Raw genomic sequence first — 14,265 nt, 5'->3', positions numbered from 1 at the left:
AGATAGGCCTTAAAGTACTTGAAAACAGCTTTCATGCCCCCTTAAACCTTTTTTCCTCTTTGGGGTTAAACTTCCTTAGTTCTTACGTGGTCCTCATTTGTTACAATTTCCAGATTCTCTGTCTTCCTGTTTCCACCCCTCAGATGCATAATCGTTTGTCAATGTTCATCCTAGAGTGGTGTCAGAAGGAAACACACATCAGGTGTGGTCCAGGAGCTCTGAGAAGAGCAGGATCACTTCCTCCATCTCTTTCTTTTGTACACTACCCTTCCAGTGATGCAGCCTAAACTCACCTTAGGTGCTTTGAGAGTCACATTATACCCTTGACTCATATTGAGCTTGCAACCAATGTGTGGCTCTTTTAGCTCCATCTTCCAAATTGTGAAATTGTACTGCCATGCTGGGTTTTTGTTTGGTTTGGTTTTGAGCCCAAGGGTAGTAAATTTCATCTTGTTAAATTCAGTTCTTTGTCCAACCTATCAAGGTTGACTTGGAACCTTACTCTTTTACCCATTTAGTGATTCCCTACCTGATTTTGTATCATCTGAAATTTTGATAAATATGCTATCTGTGTTCCCATTCAGGTTGTCATTAACTTTTTTTAAGCCAACTAGGAAAATTTCCAAGGTTAGGTTTGTGGAGGAAGATGAGGTAAAGCTAGAGTGATTCGAAAAATACATTTTGTTTTTGGATCAATAGGAGTGACTAGTGTTGTACACTTTCTGGGAGTGTGAGTATCTGGGTAATTGGGTAAAGACTCATCCAGCATCATTTCTGCATCAGAGCCTGTGACCCATGATGAGGCAGGAAGGCAAATATTGATAGCTTGGTTCATAGATCTGATTGTTTCCTATATACCCTCTGCTGACCAGTACTGAGCATTGAAAGGGAGGATGTTGTGAAATAGAAGCAAGGCCCACTGTGAGGAGACAAACAGGACTCCTAGACCACAAAAAGCCAGGAGGTTGCTGTAAGCATTAAGATCTCCAGAAGTAAAAAAGAAGACATTCTTGGAGCAAAGACAGAGCTAACAAAAAAAAAAAAAAGAGCTTTGGCACCCTGCATGGAGTTTGAATAAATTTTTCTCAGCTTGAACAGCCATTCTCTTCTGTCATTCCTTAGAGGTCACACCTAAAAGCCAAAAGAATCAAACTGAGGCCACCTCATTGGGGTTCACAGAAGGGGGGGTCTCTGATTATGCCAAAGGGTGTTGGAAATCAATTTAACGTTGTAGTCTTGCTCCCCAGCCCACTCATACCCCGCACCACAGGAGTATATTTTTAGCTCTTTCTAATATTCACCCAAATTGTTCTTCTCCTTGCCCATTTTGACACAGTCTTTTTTTTTTTTTTTTGCGGTATGCGGGCCTCTCACTGTTGTGGCCTCTCCCACTGCGGAGCACAGGCTTCGGACGCGCAGGCCCAGCGGCCATGGCTCACGGGCCCAGCCACTCCGAGGCACGTGGGATCCTCCCAGACCAGGGCATGAACCTGTGTCCCCTGCATTGGCAGGCGGACTCTCAACCACTGTGCCACCAGGGAAGCCCTGACACAGTCTTTTTATTCTCTAGTTCCCACCTCTTCTCCACATGCTGCGCCCCGCCCCCCTCATGAGTCTGGTGCGCTGTGGTGTCCCAGGCACCTGAGTTGGATGCAGATGCAGGGAGGAGGTCGATTTTGGTGCCTGTGGGTAATTATTGGTGGCTGAGACTTATGGGACTTCCAAGACAGTTATGAAGGAGAAATGGAACCAGGTTGCCAAGTCCACTTAGGACAAGCCAGTAAAGCTGAACTGGGACCAAGTGGGAGCCAATGTCTGGGGCAGACAGAGCAGTAGACGCTGAACTGATGGGCAGGCAGGGTTTTTCATGTCTCTCCGTTGGCCAAGGCAGAGGCATGCTTCTTGGGGCTAAGGGCCCAGGCTAGGCAAGAACATCCTCAGCCCTATGCCTCCCTGCTCCACACTCCAGCCCTGATGCCCACCTCAGGCTATTTCTTGCTTCCACAATGCACTGCTTAGTCCATTTAGGCTGCTATAACAAAAATACCATGGACTGGGTGGCTTCAACAGCAAACATTTATTTCTCATGCTTCTGGAGGCTGGAAAGTCCAAGATCAAAATGCCAACTGATTTGGCATCTGGTGAAATTCCATTTCCTAATTCATAGACCATCATTGTCTTACTGTGTCCCCACCTGACAGAAGGGGTGAGAGAGCCCTCTGGGTCTCTCTTTTTCTTTCCTCTGGGTCTCTTTTAGAAGGGCATGAATCCCACTCATGAGGCTCAATCCTTGTGACCCAATCACCTCCTAAAGGCCCCACCTCCTGATACCATTACATTTTGGCTTACACGAACCTTCAGTCTATAACAGATTTGATTTGTCCGTCTACTGGACTTGATGCACAAGGCCCACTCTCAACTCAGGAGGTACATCCATTCCACTCGAAGGGCCTGTAATCAATGTAAGAGACACTCCTGTTACCTCCCTCAGCTCATTGGAGCCCCACTAGGTGGACCACCCAACCTGGGCTCCCTGCTTGGCCAGGTTGCAGGGAGTTGGACACTCACGCAGCATCGGGCCCTGTGCCCAGTAAGAGCTGAGTTCAGACAAACGGGGATGGTCCCTCTCAAAAGGATGGAAACCACTTATCTGTACAGAGCCAACATTTCCGTTACTTTAGTAACTGAGACCCTTGTTCAGTTAAGTCACTAAAAAGAAGATGAAAGTAAATGGAATCTGTTTTTTAAGTCATATACAGTAAGGGAGTACATAAACAAACCAACCCCTACAGAGTTGGTCTGGATTGAGTATTTCACTCACAATTTATCTTTCAGTCACGTCAATCCAGTTAAAGGCCATAGGGCTTACTTATTATGATTATTTTCTATTATTAGGCAAATTTTTATTTGCTTGTGGTCTGATTCTTTCAGGTGTAGGCTTGTGGGCCTGTGTTAATTTGTAGGGTTGAGTTATTTATGTCATATTACAATCTAGCCTAGTCTATCGATTTCCTACACATTTTCCTCTCAAGATGATCACTAATTCGAAATGAATTAAAACTCTAAACTCAGGAGTGGGATAAAAGGAGTGAGATGGGATTTGAGAAGAATGGAAGGATCACCTCTTGGTATTTTGCCCCAGTGTCCTGGACCCCAAAGGCAGAAGAAAGCAGGCATTCCCACTCACTGAGCACAGCTCTCAGCTCAAAGGAGAGGGAAATAGGAAGATAACAAAGATAAAAACATCAGCTCCACCCAAATGAGTCAAATGAAGGCGCGTCTCAGAGTCTTTCTGTTTTCCTGAAACTCATGGCCTGAACCTAGGAGAGCACTGTCCAGCTGCCTGTGCTCGAATGGGAGCTTCATAAATCTCCAGAAAGCCTCTGACCTTTTCTCTTTTCACTTTGGCTCTGTTTCCTTCTTTGCTGAGGGTCCCTATTTGTCAGAGCAGAAGGGAATTGCATCAGTCAGTTTTGAATCAGACAAAACAAAAACCGAGTGCGCAGCCTTCCTTGGAAAGGAAAAAATACTGGTGGGATTTTTTTTTCACCCCCCCCCCGACTTATTAAGCAGCACTAAGTATCTTAGAGGAGGGTGGCCAGGATTTCAGATATATGAAGGGGAGAAGCAATTTGAACACTGAGTGGGGGGTGGGTTGGGTAGGAAAGCAAGGGTTTGGATTCAGCCTCACGGTTCTCCCTCTCCCCCTGCAGGTTAGAAGAGGCAGAGAGACAGCGCAGCCTGGGGATGTGCAGGTGTGAAGGTGCGTGTGCGCAGGAGTGACGCTGTACACACCGATACAAAGAGCAAACAGAGAAAGGAGTCCAGGAGAAGAAAAGAAAAGGTGACTGAAGTTGAACAAGAAAATACTCTGGGCAATAATAGTGAGGATAAGAGTGATCATAAGGGGGCTTCCCTGGTGGCGCAGTGGTTGAGAGTCCGCCTGCCGATGCAGGGGACACGGGTTCGTGCCCTGATCCCGGAAGATCCCACATGCCGCGGAGCGGCTGGGCCCGCGAGCCACGGCCGCGGAGCCTGTGTGTCCGGAGCCTGTGCTCCGCAACGGGAGAGGCCACAGCAGTGAGAGGCCCGCGTACAGAAAAAAAAAAAAAAAAAAAAAAAAAGAGTGATCATAAGAACCATAGGCTGCATTCATTCGTTCAACATGCATTTACTCAGTGCTGCTCCGGGCTGGGCATGTTTTAGGCTCTGAGGATACAGCAGTAAATGAAACCAACCCCTGCCTTCAAGGAGCTTAAGTTGTAGAGTAATACATGTCAGGCCTGTAACATCTGTTATCTCATTTATAGACCCTACGAGGTGGTTACTATTATCCCATTCTACAAATGATGTGGCCAAGTCTCACAGTTGAGTCAAAATTTGAACTCAGGTCCCTCTGACTCCAGAGCCCCTAGACTGTGACACATGATACCCCCCACTAGCAAGACCCCAGCGAAGGCCCACTGGCCCTGCCTCGGTGGTGAGAGCTCATTGGACAGACCACTTTCCCTCCTTGAACCTCAGTCTATCCATCTGTGGAAAAGAGGGGATGGATTCATTGATCTCTGAATTCCCTCCTGCTTATTTGGAAAAATGTTCTATACCGGTATCCTCCCGCTCCCGAGTACTTCTTGTGGAGATGAGCGGCAGCTCCAAAACGAGATGACCGCCCAGAGTAATGCTTCCCACACTGGGTTCCAAGGAATTCTTTCTAGGGATTCTGAAGTTTTCTATGAGAATTTTATTTTTCTGAGACAGATTCCTGAGAACCCTCAGTTCAAGAGAGAAGCAGCCCTGGGGTGGCCCTCTGGCCGGCAGAGGAGGGAGAGAAATGGGGTGGAAGGGAGGGTGGGGAGAAGGGTGTGCTGGGGGTCGGGATGCAGCTAGTCCAGGCAGTTGCCTTTCTTCTGGGAGGTACAGGGCTGGGGCTTTCCCAGAAAAGCCCTTCCCCTTCCCCTCCTCCCTCCTCCTTCTTCTTTAAATACCAGTGAGTCACAATACCTTGCTCAGGTGCATCCGCCCTGAGGCTGGGAGAGGTGGAAGGAAGCGGGGGCCTTGTGGGGCCCAAGGCTCAGAGCCCAGGAGGGCAGATGTGGTTCAGGCTTACACCTAGGACTCCGAGGACCCGGCTAGAACGTTTGAAGGAGGAGGGATGTGTCGCCAAATGGTAACGGATGCCCAAACAAGGTGAGATGGGTCCCAGCTCTTCACCTTAACCCTGACTCACGTCACCTGGCTGGTCAACCTCTCTAATGTGGACAAGTGAGGCAACAGCCTGAGCCCGGCTCGCACAGTGGCTAAATGCAGCCCAGGTCCCCCCTCATAAGCTTGGTCAACTTATTAAATTACACAGGAAAAATCGAGATGGATTATTAATTCTGCACACCTCTCTTCTCTGCCTGGGGAACCTGCCTTCCCGGGTTTCACTTTTCAAAGGCTGAAATAGATATGGAGATTTTGCACTTAACTAAAGGAGAAGGGCGCTCACTTCAAGTCTTTTCAAAACCATTTTGGTTCTGAGCTCAGTGGAGCCAGTAAAGACCCAGTCACCATCTGGCGTGAAAGGTGTTAACTTGGAGTCTTCGGTCAATTCTAGACATCAGACTCGGGAACAAAGAGAATTAATTTCGGAGGCCCCCTTAGCCGGCCCCTCCCCTTCCAGCCTGTAAGATGAGAGCCTCTGTCTTGACTTGGAGGTATTAAAAAGTTAAGTCTGTGAGGTCACCTGCAATGCAGAACGCCAGGTGCCGGAGCTTGCCCTACAGGGCAAGATTATCTTATCAGCCAGGCTGATAACACTCAGGAAAGTCTGGCCATGAGGAACAAATACTTATAAGGCCAACACCTTTCAGTCCGTAATAGATTAGGTACAGAACGGGGGCAGGAGCAGGGGGCTGAGTTAGCAGTCAACTCTGGGCATTGGAGCCTGGTTCCTGATCGGAACCTTCCTGCGCTCACTCGTTCGGCTCATTCAGAAGAAGGCATGTTGAGTGTTGAACTGTTTAGGAGGTACTTTCCCATATGTCACCTCACTTGACCCTCACGACAGCCTGGTGAGAGAGCTATTGTTACCCCCATTTTACAGTTGAAGAGACTGAGGTACAGAGAGGTTAACTAATTTGCCCTTTCACACAGCTAGCAAGTGGGACTTGAACTCAGGTTTTCTGATTCCAGAACCTGTTTGCTTTCCACGCTCCAGCGGTGGCCTTGACCTGTTCTCACTTGGCTACCCTTTGAATTGACAGCTCCCCAGGAAGCCCCCTTTGCCCCTCTGTCCCCTGGTCACAAGCTCTGCTCACTTGGCAGACGAGGCAGGCCAGAATCTGATAAAGAGGGAAGAGGAGATAGTGACACCATGGGAATGGTTGAGGGGTGCTCTAAAACAGCCCTGGCCCCCAAATACACACAGCCTTATGGGCTCTCCTGGGGCTTGGAATTCATTATCCCTGGGAGAGGTGATTAAATGATTAAATGCAAAGAATTAGAATGAGAGGTCATGCTTGGTGTCAGAGGAGGGGTCACTGGTTTCCTCTTGTGCTAGTGTGGAGAGGGGGTGGGGGGAACCTGGAGGAAGCCTCCTCCCTCTGGGGCCTGAGTTTCTCTTCTGCCAGAGGAGATGCTGGACTAGATTATCTTAGACATCCCTACTTCTGGGACCTCTCAGAAAAATCTCCTGGGACGAGGCTCTCTGTAAGCCCTTTTCTATCCATCCTCAGCCAGGAGTGGGGGAGTGTTCTGGAGGAAGCAACTTCTAAGCTAACTATAGAGGAGGTGAGTAGCTGGGGTCTGGAAGCAGCCCATGCAGATGCCTGGAGGTGAGCGCCAACGTGTGTGTCTGAGTCACTGTGGTCCCGAAGCTTAGGTTACAAGAGGCTGAGAGATGAGGCTCAGAGATAAGCAGGAGCCAGATTACAAAAGGTCTTGTAAGACCATGTCAAGGAGCGTGGGCTTTATCCTAAGAGCAATAGGGAGCCAGATAGGAGTTAAAACAAGGAAGTGGCATGACAATATGTGTGTTTTAGTACTTTCCCTCTGGTGCAAATGTGGAGACTAGATTGGAGGGCGGGGGACAGAAGAAGATGATGGGAGGAGAAAAGGCAGTGGGAGAGAGACCCCACCTGGACTCATTTCTGCTTCCCACCCCCTTCGTCTGACCTAGGCTGGCCTGGTTGTGATACCCATATTTGCAAGAGTAATAATAATGGCTACCATTTATAGATGCTTCCTCTGTGCCAGGCCCTGTGCTGGGTGCTGTGCGGGTAGGAATGCTTACCACCCATATTTTATAGATGAGAAAGCTCGGGTCAGAGAGGCCAGGTGTCTTGCCCTGGGCCACACAGCTGGTAAGTGGTAGCACCACCACCCAAGCAGAGATGTGGCTTATTGTTTTTAACCACTGGGTGCCCTGCCCCCTGAGGTGCCATCCACCCAGTTAGCCTGCACTCTCCAGAGCGGGATGGAGCTGTGTTGGCCAGCTTCCTGCAGCAGAGGAGAACTAGAGCAGTCCTAGTTGGCACAGACATGATTTGCTGTGGGTCCCTTTAAACAAACTGTGAGTTGTGTTTGGAGAGGGTGTGAGATCTTTGGGAGTGTTTGGGGTCCCACAGCTAGTTTGCCTTTGCCTGTCAGAGGGGGAACAGAGCTGGGCCTGGGGCAGGGTCTGATGCTGGGGACCCTCCTCCCCATTCCCCTCTCCCACGAAGGGGCCTCTCAGAATCCTTGGGGCTTCAGGAACCACTTCCCAATCCAGAGGGGAACCAAGAAGTCACACTTTGCAGAGGCTAGAGAATGTAGAGGGAGAATGGCTACTATCTCTTTCCCACGCTGCCTTTTCCTAGAGGGGGAATAGGACCCAGGTCTGGGTCAGGGAGCTCTGGAGGGCACCCCAAGGTGATTAGAGCACCCCAAGGAGGTTACCACAGGGGCAGTGCTCCCCTATGCCAGACTTCTGTGCTGGGCCCTGCCATAGAGAGCTGGGTAACCTTGGAGAGGTCCCTCCCCTACTCCCTGTACCTCAGTTTCCCCACTGGATGAGGAGATCCCTAAATCCCCCCTCTCCCAGCCCCGGAGTCTGAGTCTCCAGAGCCTGGGTGAGGCTGTGGTCCAGGCTGACTGGCTTCACAGCTCTCTCCAGCCATGGGGGCCCATCCTGTCTCTCAGGGCCACCGTGGAGCCAGGCTAGAAGGCAAGCTGCCCCTTGGGCCTTCCACAGCCTGAGCTGGAGCAGCTGCTTGCCCACTCCAGGCCAGCGCCCTGCTCCTGCCCCCCACTTCCCCCTACCCTGTAAGGACACCAGCCCTTCTGGGTTTGCTCTGTCATTTGGAAGATAGGGCTGGCTTGCACCTGCAGAAGGGCACACTGATTAATTTATTTTGCATCATTTTGCATTACCTGGCTCCCGGGCCTCCAGCTTGACATGCAGATTTATGTAAAAGAGACCCGACATGCAAATGAGCCAGGCCTGCCACTTGTTTTAGTAACAGGCAGGGCTGCATCACTGGCTCCTCCAGCCCAGCTGCTCTTCCCATGGCCCACTGGCTCTCGCAAGCCGAGGAGGTCCGTCCCCGCACTGTGTTGCCTCTGCTCTGCTCAGAGGCCAGGCCAGGTAAGGAGTCAACTTGACAGTGAGGTTAGAAAGAAGAAGGAGGCTCAAGACACTGCTTCCCAAGGAGTTTCTGGCTGTGACTTGTTGAGAGACAGAGTGGAGAGGCAAAGAGACAAACACACACAACCAACCAGAGAGTACGAGGCCAACTGAGAGAGAGGCAGGCAGGGATTCAGACAGGGGAGACAGGGCTGCACACAAAACAAGCATGGACGGAGAGGGATAGACAGATGGACAAAGAGCAGGCAAAGCACAAAGTCAGAGAGGGTGAGAAGCGAAAAAAAAAAAAAAAAAACCAAGCAGGAGAGTTGGGGACACAAGAGGGGGATGCTGATGGAGGGGGCGGACACCAAGAAAGAAACAGATTTCAGAGTTGCTGTGGAGGAAGAAGTGAGGATATAGCAACAGCCTGGCTGTGGGGAGGGAAAATGAGGGAGGAGTTGGCAATGACAGCTTGATGCTGGGGAGTTGGGGAAAAGGAGTCACAGGCGGATGTGACGACGGAGACCTGTGGGGAGAGACAGGGGAGCTGCCCTCTTGGAAGCCCTGGCAGCGGCTTGACTACCACAGGCAGAAGCGGTGCCACCACCTCATAAAGCCTGATTCGTATCCGTCTAGCTATGTTTACACACACATAGCTATAGACACACACTTACAAACCACATAGACATGCCTTGGGTAGAAGAACACATTCTAGAGCTATGAGGCTCTAGAAAGGGAGCTTGAGGGGTTGTCTAGTGTGGCATTGGCAGTGTGTCTGTCCTCCCAGGGCCCAGGGAGAGTTCACAGCCTGCCACCCCCACCTTCTGGCTGGAGAGCAGCCGACACCCCTGGTCCAGGATGTTCCTTGCTCACCTGTCCCAGCCAGCCTCCCCACTTCCCGTTCTCCGAATGCACTCGATCTGAGCAAGAAGGCAAGCAAGCAAGCAAATAAAAAACAAAGAGGAACCCCCTCTCATTCCCACAGCCTCTTTTGTAGGGAAAGTGACACGGTGGGAGGAGGGCGCCACGTGTAGGCCCTGGGTGGGTGATCTTGGAGGGCAGGCAGGGGCAGGGTGGGAAAACTCCCTTGGCTTTTGGATAATCTCCAGCTCCCCCCAAGGAGACTTCCAGGGAGGGGACAGAGGAGGCATTTCTTAAAACCTGAGGCGGCGGCACTGAAGGTACCCTCAGAGGCCCTCCAGCCCAACCTCATCATTTCACAGAAGAGGGAACCGTGACCCAGAGAGGTCCAACAGCTCGGTTAGTGCAAAGTCCGGCTAGTGTGGGGTTGGGCTAATGGACGTTTTTGCTAAACAACTATTGTTACCTCCAAATTGTCTCCTTGGCATTGATGACCTTCCCCTCTCTTTTTCTGATTCTTCTGACTTGGTGCTGGATACACACACAGTCCCTTGAAAAGTGGACTCTAGTTTTACTCTGAGATGAACTTTGTACACATTGTGAAACTTATGGGCTCAGATGCTTCTGTGCACTTTTCACTGGTGGTCCCATGAAGACCTAGGACTCTTTGGGTCACCTGTACCATCTCACCAGCTAGTACTTGACAGTTCCCAGCAGATAAAGCCTGCAAACAGCTGAGTCCAGCGAAGGTGTCATGTGAGCTGTAGGATTTCACCTGTCAGAGATCTGCTTTAAGATGGGGTCTCCAGGCACCCAGGTCATCTCTGGAACCCCTCCTTGCCCCTACACACACATCTAGAAGTGAAGGTCAGCTCCTGAGACTCACGTTACTGCCTGGGCCTGACTCTCCACTTGGTTCAGCCAGAGGTCATCTAGCTCCACGCTGGCCCTGCCTTTTGTGTCACTCTGTCCAGCTTCAAGTATCACCTTCGTGTTAACCTCTAATCCAGTGGTTGTTAACTTCTTGGGGGTGAGATACCCTTTTGAGGACATGATTAAGGCCACGGAGGTTCTCCCCTCATGGTACTGTTCATGCCCACGAGGCTTTTCATACGATGTCAGGGAATTTGTGGACTCTCTGAAGCCCACAGACCAATATGGACCCAAGAGTCCTCCTGGCATCTCAGCCCTTAGGAAGCGAGGGTCCCAAGGCCCCGGATCATTTCAGAAGAAAACTGAAGCTCTGACAAGGTGGCGTTCCTGGATACTTCCCATAGAATGTCTTCTTTCCCTCTTTCTGTCTCAGGGATTCCTTTCTAGGCAACTGTTTCTTCCTTGCTGAAAAGTCAGATCTAAGCCTTACCACTCTCCCCTAGCTACATATCAGGCAGGCTCACATGGCACATGATGCACAACTCAGTCTTCCTTCCCCTCCGGCTCTCTTTCTTTCCGTCCTCCTCTCCAGCAGCCCCTCCCGCTCAGCCGTGCCCCGGACCCCATTCTGCTCCGTCTCAAGCCAGGGCTCAGCTGAGCACCGGACCCTGAGGCGGCTCCAGAAGACGGACAGGGCAGGTGACACACTCTCGGGGAGTCGAAAGCTGGTCAGTCTTGTCCCTTTGTCAGCTAGGGGAGACCACGGATGTCCATGTTCTCAGAAAAAGGGCTTCTGAGGGCAAGAGTGGGTGGGAGGAACAGAGAAGCCAGAGGAGAAAGGGAGGGGTGGGGAAGCAGAGCGAGGGCGCTCTCTGCAGACTCCAGACCCTGAGCACTGCCCCGTCCCTACCCCCACCTCTCCTTTTCCAAAAGCTGGTGACAGAGGAGGTTGTGGACTCTGGGCTCTGGGCCTGGCTGGAGAAGCTGAGGGGCCTCTGTGTGAAGGGGAAGCGATGGGAGGACTGGAATCTCTGGGGACCAGGGCAGGCTAGGGGCATGGGAAGTTCCTTGTGGAAGGCCCAGGACTCAGGGTGGGCCAGGGCTCAGAAGAGTGAGAGCAGGCCCCTCGCCAGAGAGAGGTCTGGCCAGCCCATGGGGTGGCCCAGGCATCCAGAGTGCCTTTAGATGGAGAAAGCTGTTTAATCTCCCCCTGGACATCAGGAAGTTGGAACCCAGACAGCTGAATACGGGGCCAGAGGAGTGATTTCAGAGGAAAGATGAAAAGAATTAAAGTCAGCTCAGGAGGGAGCGGAGGAGAGAGGGCTCGGGCAGGTCGGGGGTGGGCGGCGAGGGGTTGTCTGCAAAGCCCTGCACCCTGAGCCTGGCTGGGAGTGCTTCTGGGGCTGGAGGTGGGGAGCCTTGCTGAGGCGGAGTCTGTGGGCGAGGGTCAGGCCCGTCATCCAGGGGAATTCTGAGGAGGTGAGTGTCAAAGCAGAGAGGAGCTACCAGGGGGTTCTGAAGATCATGGGAGAGCTCTGAGAGGAGACAGCAAGAGGCCCGGAACAGAGCCTCAGCCCAGATTTCCAGTCCAGGCAGGACCACAGCATGTGTGTGGGGTGCTCTTGTGATGGGGGCGGGGCTTGGTCCTCTTAACGGTCCCTTTCCTCCAGGCCTGGAGACTCCAGCCCCAAATCTCTGGCTAAGCAGCAAAAAGGGACAAGAGTGTATGGTGGGTGGGTTATCTACCCCTGGCAGAAAGTGTCAGCCAGGGCATCCTGGGGCTGAGGGGCAGGGACAGGGGCTATGGTCCCAGGAGACCCTAGGTTGAAGGACAAGGACTGTCCTAGGAAATGGCCTTGTCCTGCATCAGGTCTAGACGGGAGAGTCGGGACTGGAGGATAGCTGGGACTCAGGCAGCGCCTCTGGTGACTCCTCTCTTCTGCTGTCTGCTCTAGTCACACACACACACACACACACACACACACACACACACACACACTATCAGCCATCCTTGCTTGCTCTCATATTCCCTCCCTCCCTCTCTCTCTCTCTCTTACACACACACTCACATACACGCACACTTAAACATACATTTAAATAACTTGCAGACATATATTAGCAAAAACATTCCATCCGGGCTGGGATTTCTCTCATTGCTTTGAATTCCCCTGGGTTTTAACTTGAGGGGAGGGGGGAAAAAGGAAGAGGCAAAGATTTGACTAATGTTGGGTTAAGATTTTTTTCTTACCCCTTTCTTTCTTGGTTACTGACTGCCAAGAATTTATGTTTGTAAAAGGAAAAGAATTAACTGTGTTGATTAAGAGGCAAACTCCCTGGAAATGTTCTCTCTTAACCCTTTGGTACCCTCTCAGTGAGAGATACTGGGGTTCTCTGGCCCAGGGCTTCACATCCCTGGGCTGGAGGCCCAGAACCTTCCAAGGGGCTGATCCTCCTCAAAGGGAACTTACGGAACTGAGGCAAGCCAGGCCCTTCGGGCGTGCGAGGACGTGCGAGCGTGTGTGTGGATGAGCAGATGTGTAGGTAAGTGTTGTGAGAGTCCGTGTGTGAGTGTGGGTGCTGTGAGTTCACGTGTACACGTGTGTGAGTGTGCAGGTGTGGGAATCAGCGTGCTGGCCACATGCCTGTGCCCCAGTGGATGTGGGGTGCTCTGGGCGTCCCTGCCGCCTGCTGGCTGGGCGGCAAAACACCAGGAAGGGGAGGGAACTTCACCTTGACCAAATTAGCGGGCACTGATTTGGCAGAAGCTGAGGGCCTGGGGGTGGGGAGGCTTTAGCTGAGGAAGCAGGTTCTTTCCTGATATCTAGCAGCTGTTACCACAGACTGACCACAACCAAGGCCAACCCTGGCCATCACTCAGTGTCCTTGCGTGGGGAGCCGGGGTGGGGGAATTCTTTCCTTTTTCCAGCCCTTAGGAAGAGCCCGAGCCACGTGGCTCCCGAGCTAGGGCAGACAGCAGAGGTGCTGAAGCCTATGGGATGAGGCAGCCCTGGAGCTGGGAATGAGGGGTCTGACTGGAGAAAGGATGTTGCAGGGAGACAGAGGAGCAAAGGAGAGCTTGCTTGAAGCTCAGAGCCTCGTGCATATGCATCCAACCATCCAGAACTACCAGTAGTTCCCGAGCCCTCCACCTGGTCTTACTCCTCCCGGACCTTGCACTGTTTCCCTCAACCTGGACAGATCTTCCATTCCTCCTCTGTTTAGCCAATTCCTACTTGTCCTTCAAGTCTTAGATGTCACCTCCTCCAGGAAGCCTTCCTTGCCCCATCCTTAGCTGTCCTCCCTTGCACGACAGCACCCTGGGCACACAGGCACACTCCACCTGGTATCAGCCTCACGTCTTCTTGTCTGTCTTCCCTGCTGGACCCTGCACTCCTTGAGGATAGAGGTGCTGTCTTCTTCATCCTGAATCCCCTGTGCCTAGAACCATGCTGGCACCCAGCATGGGCTCAGCCAGGGCTCACCCAATTGGATTTAAGACCCTTGACTGCCGAAATCAGTGTTAGTCACTCCACAGGCTGTGATCTAGGGTGCTTTGTATACACGCCCCCGCTATGACACTTACCACAAGACCCTAGTGTCATCTGCAAATATATTTGACCCTCTTAATTTTCTGTGAGTTTCTCAGGACAAGGATTTGGTCATAGTCATCCCCAGGGCCTTGCACAGCATCAGACAAACAGTAAAAGCCCAATAAATGTCAAATGAATGAAAGAGTAACCAATGCATGATAAAAAATCCAAGAACAGGGCTTCCCTGGTGGCGCAGTGGTTGAGAGTCCGCCTGCCGATGCAGGGGACACGGGTTCGTGCCCCGGTCCGGGAAGATCCCACATGCCACAGAGTGGCTGGGCCCGTGAGCCATGGCTGCTGGGCCTGCACGTCCGGAGCCTGTGCTCTGCAATGGGAGAGGCCACAACAGTGAGA

General features: G+C 51.8%; 1 long non-coding RNA gene across 1 annotated transcript in view; it reads left to right on the top strand.

Annotated features, from left to right (window-relative positions):
• Positions 1-14,265, top strand: part of LOC309806808 — a 58,458-nt gene that overhangs the window by 31,808 nt on the left and 12,385 nt on the right. The window contains exon 3 of the long non-coding RNA XR_014294446.1: positions 3,714-3,844. This is a non-coding gene — a long non-coding RNA (uncharacterized lncRNA). The remainder of the gene's footprint in view (positions 1-3,713; positions 3,845-14,265) is intronic.

Source organism: Mesoplodon mirus (genome assembly GCF_964341445.2).
Source record: "Mesoplodon mirus genome assembly, chromosome: 6".
Taxonomy (NCBI): domain Eukaryota; kingdom Metazoa; phylum Chordata; class Mammalia; order Artiodactyla; family Ziphiidae; genus Mesoplodon; species Mesoplodon mirus.
Note: the sequence above shows the minus strand (reverse complement) of the source record. Positions and strands in the feature narration are given on the sequence as shown.